Source organism: Heterodontus francisci, chromosome 16 (genome assembly GCF_036365525.1).
Source record: "Heterodontus francisci isolate sHetFra1 chromosome 16, sHetFra1.hap1, whole genome shotgun sequence".
NCBI lineage: Eukaryota > Metazoa > Chordata > Chondrichthyes > Heterodontiformes > Heterodontidae > Heterodontus > Heterodontus francisci.
The window spans coordinates 82,689,272-82,708,070 of NC_090386.1; the positions used below are offsets into that span (position 1 = coordinate 82,689,272).

The following is an 18,799-nucleotide window of genomic DNA, read 5'->3' on the forward strand; positions in this document are numbered from 1 at the left end:
TATACCCATAATGTGCTGCAGACAGCAAAGATGGAAATTATTGAGCTGCTTTTCCTGTAAGTCGCCTGTGTTTCACAGCCATACAGCAAGGTTCTGAGAATGCAGGCCTTATAAACCATCAGCTTGGCCCAAAGAGTCAACTTGATGTTAAACCATGCACGTTTTGTGAGTACACCAAAGGTGGTAGCTCTATGCATGTATTGAGCTCTGCATCAAGGGACAGATTGCCACCGTGGACCAAAGGTAGCAAAATTTGCTAACCACTTCCAGTGTGGTTGGAAAAAGCACAATATAAAAGCAAGTTTTTTTTTACCAGTGGCAGGCTGGTTAGTGAAATTTGTAGAAACCACTCTGGGAGTTTTCTTACGGCAGTTCTCGCTGCACAAAATTGCTGCAATTCTAGCAAAGCTACAATGACTGGGAAGAACCAGCTACGAAGAAATTCCAGGATGCTTCTTGAAATGGGAGGCAAGAACCGTCTGAGGACAGACGGGTTATTCATGCAGCAGGTATGACGGTGGGTGCAGGATTTGCAACTACAGATTGCATAGGTGACTAAAATGCGTAGGTGACTAAAATGCACAGGCGCAAACATTTGCAAATGTAAAGTATTTTTCTCCCAGGCTCCTAGCAACAATGCTTAGGTGATCAATCCTCAATTCCAGGAATCTCTTGGGCAATGCTGCAGGGTTAGCAACCCGAGGTCCTGTGTAGGTCATAGGACCCTGATTTATATGCAATAATGCCAAGCGGCCAATAGAGGCAGACGGGAATGGAGGGAGTAACAAGGTGGTATGTGCAATACAACTATTTTAGGGCTACTTTCGGTCTATTAAAATCGTTCCTTCCAGCTTGATGCTGTTGCTGGGGTCGCCAAGAACTGCAACAGATCATCAGATACTATTAAACACCACCCAGTGGTCAGTAGTAAGTACTACACAAATCTGCAGCATTATTCACAATGCAAGTGTAATTTCTGACTCCAGTTGGATGTGGTAGTTGGTATACATCTTCACTGCAATCTTGAACGAAGCTCGTCAAATAAAAATTTTAATAACTGAAAAAGATAAAGGATTTAAAGTTTTTTTTTGATTTTCATTGTGAATGGTACACGGAAATTAGGGAGAAATATTTAAACACATACTGATCGAGTGTCCCTTAATTTCCATAAGGATTATCTTCAGGTTCTGTCATAATTTCAGCAGTAGCATGGTGGAAAACTTGGGGAAATAGGAAATTCTAGGCTGGAACCTCCAATTATCACTTTGGATCTCTGCAATCCTACAACCTTGGCTCATCCCACGTTATATCCTAACCTACTTTTCAGCATACTAGTGATCAGAATCAGAAACCTAGGTTGATCTCATCCCTCTCCTAGCCCACGGTCTTTGAGACAGGTTGTAGTCCACTTCACTGCTGCTTTGATTGATAACAAAGATCAGAGGTCAACCCTGGGACTTTTCTGGTCTGTGTATCACAACAGGTAGCAATCTCATGTTCTTCAGGCTGCACATTGGGGATAGTTTAACTCCAGTCCAGTGCACAGCAATGTTACAAATTTTGAATCATAGCACGAGGTCAGGAGAGACATGATGCTATGTCCATCGAGCCTGTCCCACTGTTCAATATGACCATGGCTGATCATCCACTTCAATATCTTTTTCCCACGCTATCCTCATATCCCCATATGTCATTTCTATTTAGAGGTCTGTCAATCTCTGCTTTAAATATACTCAATGACAGAGCTTCCACAGCCCTCTGGGGGTAGAGAATTCCAAAGATTCACAACCCTCTGAGTAAAGAAATTTCTCCTCATCTCTGTCGTAAGTAGCTTCCCCCTTATTTTGAAATTGTGTCCCCTGGTTCTAGACTCCCCAACCAGGGAAACCATCCCTGTCTATCCCTTTAAGTATTTTGTAGGTTTCAATGAGATCACCTCTCATTCTTCAAAACTCTAGAGAATACAGCCCAATTTCCCCAATCTCTCTTCATAGGACAGCCCCGCCATACAGGGAACAAGTGTGGTGAACCTTCATTGCACTCCCTCTATGGTAATAATATCCTTCCTAAGGTAAGGGGACCAAAACTGCACACACTACTCCAAGTGTGGTCTAACCAAGGTTCTGTACAATTGAAGCAAGACTTCACTGCTCCTGTACTCAAATCCTCGCAATAAAACCCAACATACCATTAACCTTCCTAATTGCTTGCTGCATCTGCATGTTAGCTTTCAGTGACTTATTGACAAGGACACCCAGGTCCCTATGCACATCTACACTTTCTAATCTCTTACCATTTAAGAAATACACCACATCTATTCCTCCTACCAAACTGGATAACTTCACATTTTCCACATTATATTCCATCTGCCATGTTCTTGCCCACTCACTAAGTCTGTCCAAATCCCCTTGAAGCCACTTTGCATCTTCCTCACAATATACATTCCCACCTAGTTTTGTGTCATCTGCAAACTTGGAAATACTACATTTGGTCCCCAGATCCAAATCATTGATGTATATTGTGAACAGCCGGGGCCCAAGCACTGATTCCTGCAGTACCGAACTAGTCACAGCCAGCCAATGGGAGAATGACCCATTTATTCCTACTTTCTGCTGCCTGCCTGTTAACTAATCCTTAATCCATCAGAATATTAGGCAGGACCTTACTGGAACAGGGCCTCTCTCAGCATATGCCATTTGTTAGACTTTTTTCAGCTCGAAATTTTGCCCTGTAACTTGCTGGAAATATGAGCTGATTATGGCATGGTCATAGAGAGATACAGCACTGAAACAGGCCCTTCAGCCCACCAAGTCTGTGCCGACCAACAACCACCCATTTATACCAATCCTACGTTAATTCCATATTCCCTACCACGTCCCCACCTTCCCTCAATTCTCCTACCAGCTACCTACACTAGAGGCAATTTACAATAGCCAATTTACCTAGCAACAGCAAGTCTTTGGCTGTGGGAGGAAACCGGAGCACCCAGCATAAACCCAAGCGGTCACAGGGAGAAGTCGCAAACACTGTACAGGCAGTACCCAGAACCGAACCTGGGTCACTGGAGCTGTGAGGCTGCGGTGCTAACCACTGCGCCACTGTGCCGCCCCATGGTGAGGGCAACAGGGCATCTGTGACCTCCGTGAACAGCACTACCAAAATTCCCCCTCCTTAACCAATGATACTTAAGGATTCAGAAAGAAACAGAGGAATGATGGAGAGTAAATTAGCAAATCAAATACAGAAAGAGAAATTGAGGGAGGGAAAGATTGGTTTAAGAGAGAGGAGACTGAAAGGAAAAGTAATAAAATTTAAACTTTTTAAAAATCTTGAACAATTGACTACATGCAGGAATGAGATTGAACTATTTAAATCATTCCTTTTTAGAGCCAGAGAGGTTGATGGGCAATTAATGTGCAAATCCAGCAAGTTCTTAAAAGTAATGGGAAGTCTAAGGTTTTGCACAAACAGCGTAGCAGTGTAAATCGACCAGCAAGTTCTGGAGATTCCCAACTCATGGGGTATCTCTTAATTCCCTGAACATACTGGCCCAATTGTACATTAATGATACAGTTATTTTCCAGCAAGATTCAGTCCATTAAAAATTATTCACCTTTGGAACACTGCTTACTGCATGCATATTACACTGGCCCACTTGTAGCCAGCAAAGTGATCGGAACATTGGAGAAGATGTTGGCCATTTAACCCCTGTAACTTGTTCTGCTGTTCAATGACATCATGGCTGATCTGTGACCTACCTCCATGCACCTGCCTTTGCCCCAATGACCTTAACACCTTTGGATAGCAGAAATTTATCAATCTCAGGTTTAAAATGTTTGCAGAAGAGTTCCAATTTTTTTACTACAATTTCCATGTAGAAGTGTTTCTTAACTTCACTCCTGAAAGACCTGATTCTAATTTTAGGTTATGTCCTAGATTCTCCGACTAGCAGACATAGTTTCTGTCTATCTATACTCGTAGTTCCCCTTAATATCTTGAAAACTTCAATCAAATTGCCCCTTAATCTTCTGAATTTCATTTTAATAATCTATATACATGGACCCCTAAGTCTCTTTGGACCTCCACTGCTTCTACCTATGTCCAAAGTGGATGACCTCACAATTGCCTATATTAAAATCCATTTGCCACAGTTTTGCCCATTTGTTTAATCTAGTAATATCTCTTTGTAATTTTATGTTCCCATCTACACTGCTCACAATGCCGCCTATCTTTGTGTCCTCTGAAAACTTGTATTTTGTCATGAACAGGCTATGCTGAATAATGATTTTTAATTCATCGGTTGGAAACCCAAATTAAACTTTTAAAGAGAAAGCTGGAAACCTAAATTGAACTTTAAAAAAGAAAGCAGTTAAGATGGCCACTGCAAATTGCATTGAAATAACTCAAATTCCAAGGTATCGAGGTGGAAACACACGGGCGGCACAGTGGTTAGCACCACAGCCTCACAGCTCCAGGGACCCGGGTTTGATTCCGGGTACTGCCTGTGTGGAGTTTGCAAGTTCTCCCTGTGTCTGCGTGGGTTTTCTCCGGGTGCTCCGGTTTCCTCCCACAAGCCAAAAGACTTGCAGGTTGATAGGTAAATTGGCCATTATAAATTGTCACTAGTATAGGTAGGTGGTAGGGAAATATAGGGACAGGTGGGGATGTTTGGTAGGAATATGGGATTAGTGTAGGATTAGTATAAATGGGTGGTTGATGTTTGGCACAGACTCGGTGGGCCGAAGGGCCTGTTTCAGTGCTGTATCTCTAATCTAATCTAGTCTGAATAGACCTCGTCCAGAACAATGGTTTGAGCAGTTTGAGTGAGCTACCTGGTAGCGCCTTCATTAGCATGACATTCAAAGCCATCGTACAACATGAACACTAATGGAGATGAACCTCAAGGGGTAAACATTGAAGCAATAAGACCTGAGGGAGCTTGGAATTCTTATACTTGGATCTCATTAAAGTGTAAAAAAGAATACACTGGGACAATCATGACAGTTCCTCCATCTGTGTGAAAACTTGGGAGTTTTTCTTGGATACATCAGACAAGCTTCTGAGTTTTAATCAGTGCAGGACACAAGTGGTCTCTCTCTCCCTTTGTCTCTCCAGACAATGTTATAAGTTCAAACTCTGTCTGTGGGCTGCAAAACATCCAAGTCAATCATTGCTGCAGACAGAGACTCTGGGGAAAAAATCATCTACATCACTGTCTTCAAGAAAACTCTGAACCAAGTGGCAAACTCTACCATCCAGAAAATTCAGGACCACAAGCTCATCATGAAGACCACTGAATTACCAGACTCCACAGACTGTCTTTCTTGTATTTGTTCTGGACTCTAATCCAACCAATCTATTCTTCATCACTCTGTAACCTATTTGTGTGCGTGTGTGAAAGTTGCAGCATAGTTTATTATTTTAATTTGGTTTGGATTTTGGTTTTAAGTACAATAAACTAACCTCTTTCTTGTTTAAACTCAAGAAAACCTGTCTGATTGGTTCTTTTATGATTATAACACCAAAAAGTGTTAAACACTCACTGAATTGGTAAGCACATCCACTATTGAAAAGAAATAAACACTGTTGCGGTCAAACAAGGAGAGGGACCCCTCCTCACCAGACCATAACACTTTCTAACCTGTAATCTAAGTAATTAGTAAATACAGTGAATAGTTGAGGCCCCAACACAAATCCCTGTGGGATGCCACTAGTCACATCCTGCCAATTAGAGTACCTGCCCATTACTCCTACTCTCTGTCTCCCACACTCAGCCAATCTCCTAACAAGGCCAATAATTTTCCCTCAATTCCATGAACCTCAACCTTAGATAAGTATCAAGAGAGACTTTAATAAAATGCTTTCTGGAAGTCCTGATAAATAATATCCATTGATATTGCTCTGTCCATTACTTTAGTCACTGCTTCAAAAAATTCAATCAAGTTTGTCAGGCATTTACAAATCCATGCTGGTTTTCTCTGATCAGCGGAAATATTTCAAGGTGCCCAGGCAAAATATTCTTAATTATAGGGCTGAATTTTACAGACCACCCCCCAACCCCGACATCGGGGGCCGGAAAATGCTCCAGGAGAGGCCCGCCACGGACCTCGACAACGGGAAAATCCTTATTGCCGTCATGCTCCCGCCGTCCGTCCCAGAGCGATATTGGTGCCGGTGGCCAGCACTCCTGCTCCTTCGGATCCCTGTCCAGGAATCTGAGGCAGAACACTGGTGGGGAGGGGGTAGTAGGTAAGTTTTCCAGTGCGGGGGCGGGGTGAAGTGGGGTCTAACGGTTGGTGTCGGGGATGGTGCGAAGGATTACAGTGCACAGTTCCCTGGATTCCCTCTCTCACCTTTCTTAAACAGTGGAGTGATGTGCAATTTTCCAATCTAGGGGAATGGTTCCTGAATTGAGAGAACTTTGGAAGAACATAGGGCATGTTCTCACCTACTTCCTTTGATAACCATCTAGTCCTGGGCACTCTTTAGTGCCATTATTTTCTTAATTACTGTTAATGAAGATAGCATTTTTACCCACCAGTTTGGGCTGGATTCATACTCAAGTGTCAGAGTAAGTCATCAAGGGAGCTTACAATTGTAAGCTTTAATTGCAAGGCTAAAAAAGGTCTGATTAAAAGGCCAGTCACAACAGGAGTTACCAGTACAATGGGTTAAATGGATTAAAATGTACTCTTCATCCCTGATACCTAAATTTGAATCCAGCCCAGAATGATGGGATGAAAATGGCATTACCTCTGTAATATTGTCTGTCTCTGCACCTACTTCCCCCCATCTGCTACTGAAAACCTTACCATGCTTTTGTTACCTCTAGACTCAACTATTTCAATGCTCTCCTGATTGGCCTCTCATCCTCCAACCTCAATAAACTTAAGCACATCCAAACTTTTGCTGCCGGTATCCTTACTTGTACCGTCCCATTTACCCATCATCTCACTGACCTATATTGGCTCTCAGTTTCCGAATGCCTTGATTTTTAATTTCTCATCCATGTTCAAATCCCTTCACAGCCTCCCCCTCCCTATCTCTGTAACCTGATCCAGTCCTACAATCCTCTGAGAACTCTGCATTCCTCCAATTCTAAGTCCTAAGCCCTGGAATTTCCTCCTTCTCTCCCTCTCCTTAAAAATTTCCTCTTTGACCAAGCTTTTGGTAACTTGTGCTAATGTCCCCTCCTTTTGATCAGTGTCATTTTTGTCTGATTATGCTCCTGTGAAGTGCCTTCTACATGTGTTACTATGTTAAAAGTGCTTTATAAATGTAAGCTGTTGTTATGCTACGTTGCACGTTTCTATGCTCTATGGGGAGTTAAAGGGGGTTGCTGTTTTGAGAGAACAAGAGCTCCAAATCTCTTCGAATGCTAAAATGATACAGAAATAAGTTTGTAACATGGCTTTGCACTGGGCTGGAGTTGCAACAGGTGTAAGATCTGTGCCAGATCACCTACATGAGTTTAGGGCATTCGTCAAATAATCACTGACCTCCAGATTATACTGCTGCTCCTGTAGATGCACATTAAAACCTGCTTTGGATTAACAGAAAGTGGTAAAAATATCAAAGAAAGAGCCTGCATTTATGTAGCATATTTCACGACCTCATGACATTTCAAAGTATTTCACAGAAGATGAAGTACTTTTGAAATGCAGTCTATGTTGTAGAGACATTGTAACAGTGTAAGGCTTCGAAGTGAAATGAGTTTAGTCTCAAACCAATAGTGGAGACAAATTCATAGCACAAGAGTGCCTTAATTCAGTGCAACTTGACAATTAAATATTTATAGGTATGGCTGCTATGATGAGTGGAAAAATTCATACTGGTGCAATAGATTTAAGGTTAAATTCTCGGGGCAACCCGAACTACAGTGCTAATATTGTCGATTTCGCCCTTCGCTTTAACGTGCAGCCAAATGTAACGCTTTTCTATATGCATTTTTAAAAATACTGTGAATTGAGCATTTCTCAAATTTTCATCATAGAAAAGCAAAACATAAAACCCAAATATACGTTAAACCGTTAAACATTAATCATAGGTGTGACTATTTAAAGCGGGCAGGTACAATTCAGGTTAATACTCCGGCCCCGAACCCCTCTGCCTCCGATTATGTAGCTCTGGGTGACAAAGGAACTCCTTATCAATGGATGCTTAGCTAGCCCATACTGCTCAGCGACTGGGAAACTGCTCTATAATCGCGGTGTCCTTTTTTAAAAAAGCAGTTTCACTTTCACTAAGCAGGACGGTTAAGATCAGACTCCATTTACGAGGGGGTCTCTTTCAACCCACAGGACAGCGAATGGACGCTGCATTACCAATACAGGATAAAATAGGAAACAAAATGTATTTCACTCTGTCACCCTCTCCTACAGCCCAAGTGATGCCTCTTTTCCAGACTCCAGAATTTCCTCCAAAGCCTGAGGTTCTTCTACTGAATACCTCTCTTCGGCATGAATATGTTTATATTACCTTCCCCCAATACTGTTGCACTAAAATTGCATTATTAGGGAAAAGTTGTTTCTTACTGACAATGCTTACGAATCCACAAATGATCTGGGTGTGGTTTATCCAGCCCCTGATTTATCAGTATGATAGGGTTTTTAAATATGAAGTATTTATTTTAACGCTGAAGGGGAAAAAAAACTCCTGGGTAAAAGGCCCCAAAAGAGATCTGATGGGTATGAAAAGCCTCATAATGCAGCAGGGCGTGTGTGTGTGTCTGCTTTAAATCCAGGTCAATGACGGTCCCACGCCCATTCCGCCACCAGTAACTTGCGCCTGTATTAAAATTCAACATTGCTCCGTGCGATTTACACACACTTTTAAACGTACCACTGACACTTAAGTGCTCTCCACCCCTCCCCCCAAACTAAACCTCCGCCAAGCGCTCCAGACACAGCCGCCCACATTCTTCTGGAAGCCAATGCGCATTTTTCAAGGCACTGCACGTACACCCAAGCATTTTTTAATACAGGTTTTGAAATGTACTATGGGATATTACCATATCATAAAAATATTGGTATTGAATTAACCATGTTAACTTCAATTGCAAAGAAAGGAAATTCACACAACCCAATTAAGAGCAGGTGTAGATTTAATATCACATTCTTTAATTTCAAGGTCATTTTTAAAATTACCTCTGAAGGCTTAAGCATACGACCTCAGATAAACTTCTGACATTCTTATATCAAAAGTACGGAGCACAAAACAAGACTTTATTGAATGCTGCTGCATATTAGTGGCAGAAAAGAACAGAGCACGCGGGAGGACAAAGAGTGAACATCCAATTTAATAATGCAGTGGTCAAACCATCTCTTGAAATTTAGACTGATCCTAATAAAATAATTATGCAATGTTAGTTCTGAACCACATGATTTGCTTGGAATTAAGATAGCTCCAACCCTTTAGGATTTGAAATCCACGCGTGGCAAGTGGAAACATTCCGTGCCTGTGATAAGGAGGTTAAAGCTAAAAATATACCTGTTCACATTCCTGAATCACTATAGCAGAGGAAGGACCTGGTGTGATCATAGAAGCAATGGTAGTTCAGCATGATGGAGCAGGGAGCTGAGAGAGAGCGAGAAAGATACAGTAGATCCCTTAGGAAAATGGAGATGTCTGTCCCTATTCTAAATTAGTGCCTGAATTTAGTGAGGTCTGTTTCTAGAGAATGTTACGGCTAAGTGAGGAAAGGGGGGTCACAGTTGTCTGCTCTTGCTTTTCCTCCTCTTTGACCGCGACAGGGTTTATTCCTTTTTCAACCGTTATTATCACCTCCATGAGTGTTTTACATTTTACCTTTACTGTGATCGTGAAAGAACCAATCGGACAGGTTTTCTTGAGTTTAAACAAGAAAGAGGGAAGTTTATTATACTTAACACGCCAACCCCGATTTAAAAATACTAAAAAATATGCTACACATTCATGCTCACATTCACACGAGAATCACACACACACAAATGGTGTAGAGGGAAAAACAGATTTGGTGGTCGGATTAAAATCCAGAATAAATGGAATTTAAATACACAGTCTGTGAGGTCGTCTTCGGCTGAAGCTGTATTCCTGAAGTTCTCACTTGTCAAAGTGTATTTTGGTTGGCTTGCTTTGCTCAGGGTTTTCCTGAAGACAGAATTGTTGTTGGCTCTCTTCCCCTGGTTGCTGGCTGTACATAAGAAATAGGAGCAGGAGTAGGCAATTCAGCCCCTCGAGCCTGCTCCACCATTCAATATGATCATGGCTGATCTCATCTCGGCCTCAACTTCACTTGCCTGCCCGTTCTCCATAACCCTTCAACCCATTACTAATGGGTTGTCGGTAGGCTTGGGGTGTCCCCCCAGTCACAGATGGTTTACTAACTTGATGTTTTCTGGGGAGAGGGAGAAAGGAAAGCCTGCAGCCTTCTCTGTTGCTGCCCACTCAGTTACTGCTTGTCTCTTTGTCTGTGTAACAACTCCCCCCAAGATGGACAGACAGACACATGGTTGCTTCAGATTTTCTGTAACCGTCTTATGAAATTCAAGGTTCCACATGCACTAGCATGTCAATTTACACTTGGAGGGGGTTTGCTCTTTCAAAGTCAATATGTGAGGATTGCCTTGACTGTGCTAATGAAGTCATTTTAGGTAATTCAATCACTTAGAGCAAGCCATTGTCCTGGCTGGGCTTCTTGTTAGTCTTCTGTCTCCAGTTCAATCTCTTGGTGTTTCAGATGCAAATTGCAGTGGCCATCTTGTCTGCTAGTTTTTAAAAAAACTTACTGTAGGGTTTTTTCCCATTAAAAGTCTAATGTTGTTTTCCACCCGATGAAATTAATATTTCCCATTTGGCATATAGGGTTTTCTAGACAAGAACTACAATTACATGGTATATCTTCTTTGGCCTCCTTATCTCGAGAGACAATTCTAAGTGCCTGGAGGTGGTCAGTGGTTTGTGAAGTAGCGCCTGGAATGGCTATAAAGGCCAATTCTAGAGTGACAGGCTCTTCCACAGGTGCTGCAGAAAAATTTGTTTGTCGGGGCTGTTACACAGTTGGCTCTCCCCTTGCGCCTCTGTCTTTTTTCCTGCCAACTGCTAAGTCTCTTCGACTCGCCACACTTTAGCCCCGTCTTTATGGCTGCCCGCCAGCTCTGGCAAACGCTGGCAACTGACTCCCACGACTTGTGATCAATGTCACAGGATTTCATGTCGCGTTTGCAGACGTCTTTAAAGCGGAGACATGGACGGCCGGTGGGTCTGATACCAGTGGCGAGCTCGCTGTACAATGTGTCTTTGGGGATCCTGCCATCTTCCATGCGGCTCACATGGCCAAGCCATCTCAAGCGCCGCTGACTCAGTAGTGTGTACAAGCTGGGGATGTTGGCCGCCTCGAGGACTTCTGTCTTGGAGATACGGTCCTGCCACCTGATGCCAAGTATTCTCCGGAGGCAGCGAAGATGGAATGAATTGAGACGTCGCTCTTGGCTGACATACGTTGTCCAGGCCTCGCTGCCATAGAGCAAGGTACTGAGGACACAGGCCTGATACACTCGGACTTTTGTGTTCCGTGTCAGTGTGCCATTTTCCCACACTCTCTTGGCCAGTCTGGACATAGCAGTGGAAGCCTTTCCCATGCGCTTGTTGATTTCTGCATCTAGAGACAGGTTACTGGTGATAGTTGAGCCTAGGTAGGTGAACTCTTGAATCACTTCCAGAGCGTGGTCGCCAATATTGATGGATGGAGCATTTCTGACGTCCTGCCCCATGATGTTCGTTTTCTTGAGGCTGATGGTTAGGCCAAATTCGTTGCAGGCAGCCGCAAACCTGTCAATGAGACTCTGCAGGCACTCTTCAGTGTGAGATGTTAAAGCAGCATCGTCAGCAAAGAGGAGTTCCCTGATGAGGACTTTCCGTACTTTGGACTTCGCTCTTAGACGGGCAAGGTTGAACAACCTGCCCCCTGATCTTGTGTGGAGGAAAATTCCTTCCTCAGAGGACTTGAACGCATGTGAATGGTATATATGCACATATTAAATAAATGGTTTAAAACTCATCTATACCGAGTCCTATTTTTCCATCTCATTTATAATTTGGCTATTATGGTCTTCATCTTTCATGCTGTATCTTTTTTGCTCTGTGATTCCATAGCACTGCAGCTCATTGCACTCACTTCAGCGTACAATTTCAATCGTGGTGGGTCACAACCTTCGTGCCACATGTCAGAAGTGAACCATCTGACATTTGTATTATCAGATCACCAACACAGATGCATGCTGCAAATTTAATAATTGACTTTCTATTACTATGGTGACATCATCGGAACAGCTGGGGCTCCCATCAACTGAGTAATAATCTGTCTCAGTTAGAGGTTTCTTTGATTTGAGACTAAACACAAATTTAGGCTGAAGCTCTCTGTAATGTTACATTGGTAAATTTGAAAATTGTCTGGCAATCTCCAGATAGTTTCTGAGAAGTTGAGATCTTGGGACTAATACCTTCTTTGTATCAACTTAGCTTTTGGCTTAATGGAGGTTCTGCTTTATATTTGTAGGATGCTTAATCAGTATAGGTAGTATATGAGGTGGCAGGGTGGGGGGAAACAAGTGGCACTCGACCCCATGGGCTAGATTTTAACTCAGTCAAAACCTATTCACTTAGAGTTAAAATTGGTGGGTCATAAGGATGAATGAATTATGAGGCTACAATTTAATGAGTTGGTGCATTCCCCCACCCCTGACCCCACAGTCCCTAAGGTGTGTATTTCATTAATATCACATATTTTATTTCACTGTAATGATGATTTTAATATTTGTGTAATTATTTTGTTAGATCCATAATTCGTTGAAGAGAACAAGCAATACTAGGACATCGTGTTGTCGACAATATCTCCTGCATTTAATTAGAATACTTCTGTTGAAAATAGAATCTGAGCATTGCAGGATCAAAATAACAACCAGTTGCTTAAGTAAAAATGCATCTTGAGAACAATACGTACAATCAAACCAAACACAGTTTTTGGAGAAATCTTCTTAATCCTCCACTCAGCTCCATAATGGCTTCTTGAAGTGAAATTTATAATTAATGGATTCTTAATCTAGATTTGTTGGAATCAGTCCTTTATTGTTGAGTCATTAAGACAATGAATCCTTACACTAACTTATAATCTTTATCTGATATATGGGAACATGGAATTTAGGAGCAGGAGTAGGTCATTCAGCCCTTCATGCCTGCTCTGCCATTTGATAAGATCATGGCTGATCTGGTTGTGGTCTCAACTCCACTTTCCTGTCCCTGCACGGAATGCAGCAGATTCTTTGCAGTTAACACCGTGCACATTATATTCTTTCCTTTTGTAACCCAAGCTCCCTCCCACCTACCTTCCAACACCAAGAGCTGCAGAACACCTGATGCCCGGCAAAGGGGACTACAATTCCCAGTCTGCACCGCGGGGCAGGCGAGCATGCGCACTGGAGGGGCCCCGCCCTCCGTGGGAGTGTTCGAGATTTAAATAAACAAGGAGCAACATGGCGGCGCTTTTTCTCGGCTTATTTAGGGAAACGAAGGTCAGGATACTGGAATGTTCCTCCGAGTAACAGCCAGCGCGGTAAGTTGATCGGAAAACAGGGTGTTGAGGTACGGGTGAGGTAAATAGGTCAGGCCCTGAATGTTTTTTTTTAAATTTACACCCTTCCCCCCCTTCTCCATCCTCTTTGTGGAGAAGCCTCTACCACCCGCCCCCCCCCCCCCCCCCCCCCCCCCGACCGACCCGCCTTCAGCGCCGTCTGTCCCGGAGTGAAGTTAACCTGAGAGCCTCCAACTAACCTGTTAACAGTGAGGCTGGGCCTGCACTCCACACACACAGACGCAGCTAGCATCGCAGAGCCCCGGCCGCCAGAGGTGTGTCCCCGCCCGGTGAGCTCCGGATCAGGCCAGCGCCTCAGCCCTTTAAAAAAAATCTTGGTTCGGGACAACTTAATTACTGAGGCCGAACTTGGGAGCACTGTTCCCTCCTCCGCCTCCCGCTCATTGGTTCCCCGACTCCCTAACCTGCATTCCAATTGGTTGCTGCACCTGTCAGTTAACCTGTCGCTATAGTATTTTGTTCCTTGTCAATGTTAGTTTGGGCAAAGCTGGGGGAGGGGGTAGAGAAAAGGTTTATTTAATCGTGGTGTAATTAAAAAAAAATTTTTTTTTAATGTGCATAATGTCATCGTCTTCCTTCACCAGTCTGTCAGGTCTTGTGCATGCCTGTAATATACACTGAAAGGAACATTGTGTAAGGAAAGGGCTTACCCATTAAATGTTTCGCCACGATTTAAAACTTATTTTTGTATATATTTGAATGCTTGAACTTAAGTCGTTTAGATTTATTTAGATTTAGATTTTAGATTCTTAATATGCTTTTTAAAATTTGATATACTCAGGCTATCTGAGTGGTTATAACTAGGACAGCTGTATCCTAATGCCTTTATTTTTAGTACCATGTTCACTGCCAGTTTTCACGGGTTTTTTTTGCAGTCCAATGCGCATTAAAGTCTTATTTTAGCATAATTTGTGGATGCATTTTTTACGGATTTCGTATTTCTATGGTTATATGTATTTCTTTCCTTTACTCTAGCTGCCATAAATAATGGGTGTCATGTTGGGTGCGATTTCACGGCTACTAGTGCCTTATAATCTTTATGCTGAAATGGTTACCCTTCAGGACAGTGAAGACACAGGGGAGTGGGTGTAAATGGAGGAAGGGTGGCTTTGGTCTGTGAAGGTAAAAGTGTCCACATGTGCCCTCGTGCTCTTTGAATCGGGTTGCTAGATAATGCTACTATTCATTTCTATTCATTCTTGACCCTGATGCTGTAGAAGCTAGCCAACTATTACCAGTTCTGCCCTGTCTGAGATTGTTCAACCCTGAACAGACCAGGAACTGAACCTAGGGTGTTCCTGATCAATACAGTGTGGCTCATTTACCCATTGCAGAATCAGGAAAAGAGGTGTACGCTTTGAATGTATTCCCATCAATGGAGTAAATCATTATGCTGCACAGGTTTTCAAATTGGTCCCCAAACGGTCTGAGGGAATCCCAGGAAATCTCCAAGGGCATCCAGTTTCTGTCAGTCGCTTCAGATTTCTGTATTTCACTATTTGTTGACTTACTGGCATAATATTTCTATTTTATCTTTAATACTTAAAAATGTTTAATGTTTTTCTTCGGGTAGCTGGTCCTGTCTTTAAGATGAGTGTGTGCCAATATTTGTAAATGATCTCTCTCAAAAGTTTGAAAATCGGTTTTAGGGGTAGAATATTTACAACTATGCCGAGTATCCAAAATGTTGTATACAGTAATCATTGCGAATAAGTTTGCTCGAATATTTTATTTTCTGTACGTTTAGAATTTTTGCCAAGTATGGAGCCTGAAAGCTGATGTGAAAAATGAATAAATTCAGATTCTGTCCCTGCATTTTAAGTAGTTATGCGCTTACCAACAGGAAAAAACATTTCGCATTATATGATGCACATATGCCTAAAACACACAGAACATAACTTGCTTGCTATTTTTGGAAGATTTTCTCAGAAGGTCGCGAGTCTGAATTGTTGTATGCTGTTTGTATTTTTTTCAACTATGAATTGTTGTGACTATTATTTATTGTCTTTGGTTGTAACTTCTGACTATAAATAACATAGTACCCAAATGTGTTTAATTTTAAATCGGTGATTACACCTGCACCTTGTGCATTAGAAGAGCGCAACGTTGTTTGTTGAGCAGGATAATCCAACGTGACAGCTCCCTTGATGGCTTGCTTCTAATTGTGGATGTGCAGGCAGCAGTAGGATAGGCTGCTGTGTTGTCGTCGAGTCTGGTGACAGCGTGCAGAGGGACTTCTGCTATTGGCTTGTTTGCAAATAGCAATCGTAAGTCGCTATCATTGGCGTGTCTGTGGAGACCCTGTTGATGGACAGCTGCTAACGTACTGGTGGGTCTGACATCTACATCTTGTTTGGATGCCATTATTGGCAGGCCCGTTAGAAGAGCCTGAAGCTCTACTTTCCATAAAATACTAACCTAAATGTTAGGCATTCTGGAGTGTACAGTATTTATGAGCACAACGTCGGTTTAAAACCCTCATCTGACATTAAGCTTCTCTGGGTTGGTCAGGTTTTTTTTTTAAAAGGTACCGAACTATTTTACACTTGGGGTCAAAAGCCTTTTTTAGATGTCGATAAGGTTCGTGATGGCGTTAATTTGAGCCGAATATAATTTCTCTTACTGCTTCCTTTACATTGAGAAGTGAGAGGACAAAATGAGAGGTGGGCAGGACCATACCAATTCAGACATCAGATGAATTAAGACTTATTGCGAATGCTTATGAAATATACGTGCCGAGGAGTGTCGAAATTTGGATTGCAATACTTAACCTGTCCTTGACTGGAACCATTTTCCTTCCTTTCCACAGCACATTTGTCAGCTTTGGAAAATCAGCATTAAAAATGACATACTGTAACATTTTTGTAATACTTGCAGGGGGAAAATCGTATCCGTGTTTCAGGTGTTAGCAGTGCATCTATTTAATGTCTGAACAAAGCTACAGAAGTTTTATTAACATTTTTGATACTTCCATGGCTGGTACTGCAGATTGTCTGGGTCTGTTTCTTTTTATTTTGGGACGGCTGTGCATTTGTGTGTCAGGTTAAGGAGGTGGAGGTCAATTTTCCTATCCTTTCAGATTGTATTTAACAATTCTGGGTCAAGCCACCAACTGTCTGCAACTTTGCCACAGTTGTTACATCAGTCTGGAACAGCTAAAGGTGGTGTTATAGCAACACCATTAGATGACCTTGTGTAGTGTTCAGTTTGACAGTAGTCACTATCAGAGGTAGTTAGGAAGAGCTAGCTGGGTTACAGTATCTACAGCCACGTGGGTGCTGGAAAATATTTGTTAGGCTCTGACCTGTTATTGCAAATTTGTGGAAGTATTTTCTATTTATAAGATAGGATGATCGCATCGATGAATGTTGTGGCCGTCTTGTAGTTTGGTTTCTGGGCATAATTTTGCTGTTTGCAAAACAGAGCAGACTTTTAAATAACATTGCAGCATTGATGGGCAATTTTTTCCAGAATATTTTTGCTGTTCCATAAGATCTGTATGAAACTTTTTATTATGGCACCTAGGTCTGTCGGAGTTGTAAAACTTAATGTTTAGCATCTGACTGGCGTATATTGCTTTTATTTTTCATAGTGTTTGTGGTGGCCTTGGCAAACATTTAATTTAACCCTTTTTAAAAAAAAAAATAAATACAGTGTTACTTCACCACCAGAACAGAACCAGATTCTAATTTGGCAGAATATTGTGAAATAAGCAGAATTTAGTATATTTTCAGATCACTGTAGATGTTTTTTAGAACAAAATGTGGTTATTAAAGCTAAGTGAGCAGCTGATGAATATTAGTTTTGCATCTTTCTCTTCTCCACCCCCATTTTGTAAACTCTGCTGTTTCCTTCCTTGGATTGCTTCTCCCTTGTGCACTGTCCCTGGCATTTAAAGTAAGTGCAAGCCTGTGAAATGGTTGACTTAATGTGTACTCCATAGATAATGCACAAGTGTGGCTGAATTTCTGTGTGTTACAGTAAGAGGGAGTTATTTTACAGAGCAATTAATCAGTCATGTATTGTGAATACATGCAAAATAATCTGTGGTATATGCTGCATTGCATCCTACATATATTAGTTTTCTATGCTTGCCTGTTGCTATTTAACAACATTTTGAAGTTGGAAGAGGAGTAAAGTATACATGATCACAGCACATGCATAAATCTGTTTCAAGTTGCACAATTTGAAAGTTTTGTAATGTATACATGGTTTAAAATATACAACAAAAGAGCGTGTTTTGTATAGTGAGGCAATATTGTGTGGCTTGTGTGGTTATGTTTTGGATATGTGAATATGAGATAGCATTAAGGATAATGTTACGACCAGGTGAGAAAGAGGTCTAGGGTTTCCATCTCAGACTTTTCCTGGTTTGACCATAACAGGGTTTAATTTTTAAAACACTGTTTTTAGCTTCCCCTCGGGAAATCCTTGTTCACTGCTCTCCACTTGTAATGGCAAAGAATTCAGACAGATTTTCTTAAACTTACACCTTTCTTGTTTAAATCTATTAATGTTAAAACTACTAAAAATACGTGGCGCGACCACACTAGCATACATACGCGATGAAAACGCACGCAGGTAGAGATAGAAAAGGAGAAAGAATCAATGGGAAAGGTTTGAAGCAATAGCTGGAGTTCATTGACTGTCTTTTGAGTTTGATGTAAAGTCTTTGATTGCAGTTCGAGCTTGCTGTCTTGATGGAGTCCAATACACACTTTCAAACTTGTTTTGATGGTTTTCTGTCTCCTTGAAATCCAGTTGCAGTTTCTTCTTTTCGTGAGAGAGAGAGACAGGGAGAGATGTTCTCTCTTCAAGCTTAGTTGCAGTCTGACTTCAAACTGTTCTGTGAACACAGTTCAAACCAAACCGGGGCCAGCAGGTCAGTTATGTGACTAGCTTTTTTTCAGGACAATCTGCCTGGTGAAGTTTTGTGGATTTTTTCAACATTAGTAGACATCCTCAGTAGGAGGCTGGAATGCTGACTTTAACACATTCAATGTCTGGTGATCAAAATCCATTTGATTAATTGAATCAGGGAGCAGTTCCATTGTTTTCTCCAGGCAACTGTCTCTTAGAATGCAAATGTTTCCAGCCACTGTCCTGTTAGATTGCAGGTGCAGTCGTGTTTTCAGTTCAGTATGAGTTTAAAATTAATGTTCCATATGACAA

General features: G+C 41.8%; 1 protein-coding gene across 6 annotated transcripts in view; it reads left to right on the forward strand.

Moving 5' to 3' along the window:
- The first annotated feature begins 13,473 nt into the window (after positions 1 to 13,473).
- LOC137378257 (nuclear receptor coactivator 3-like) overlaps positions 13,474 to 18,799 on the forward strand; it is a 295,743-nt gene continuing 290,417 nt past the window's right edge. For 5 of the 6 annotated variants that reach the window (XM_068048490.1, XM_068048497.1, XM_068048498.1 and 2 more), the window contains exon 1: positions 13,474 to 13,588. The gene's annotated coding sequence lies outside the window, so the exon portion shown is untranslated. Of the gene's footprint in view, positions 13,589 to 13,807; positions 13,882 to 18,799 lie in introns of those variants that run through there. The other variant, XM_068048494.1, reaches the window with a different exon arrangement.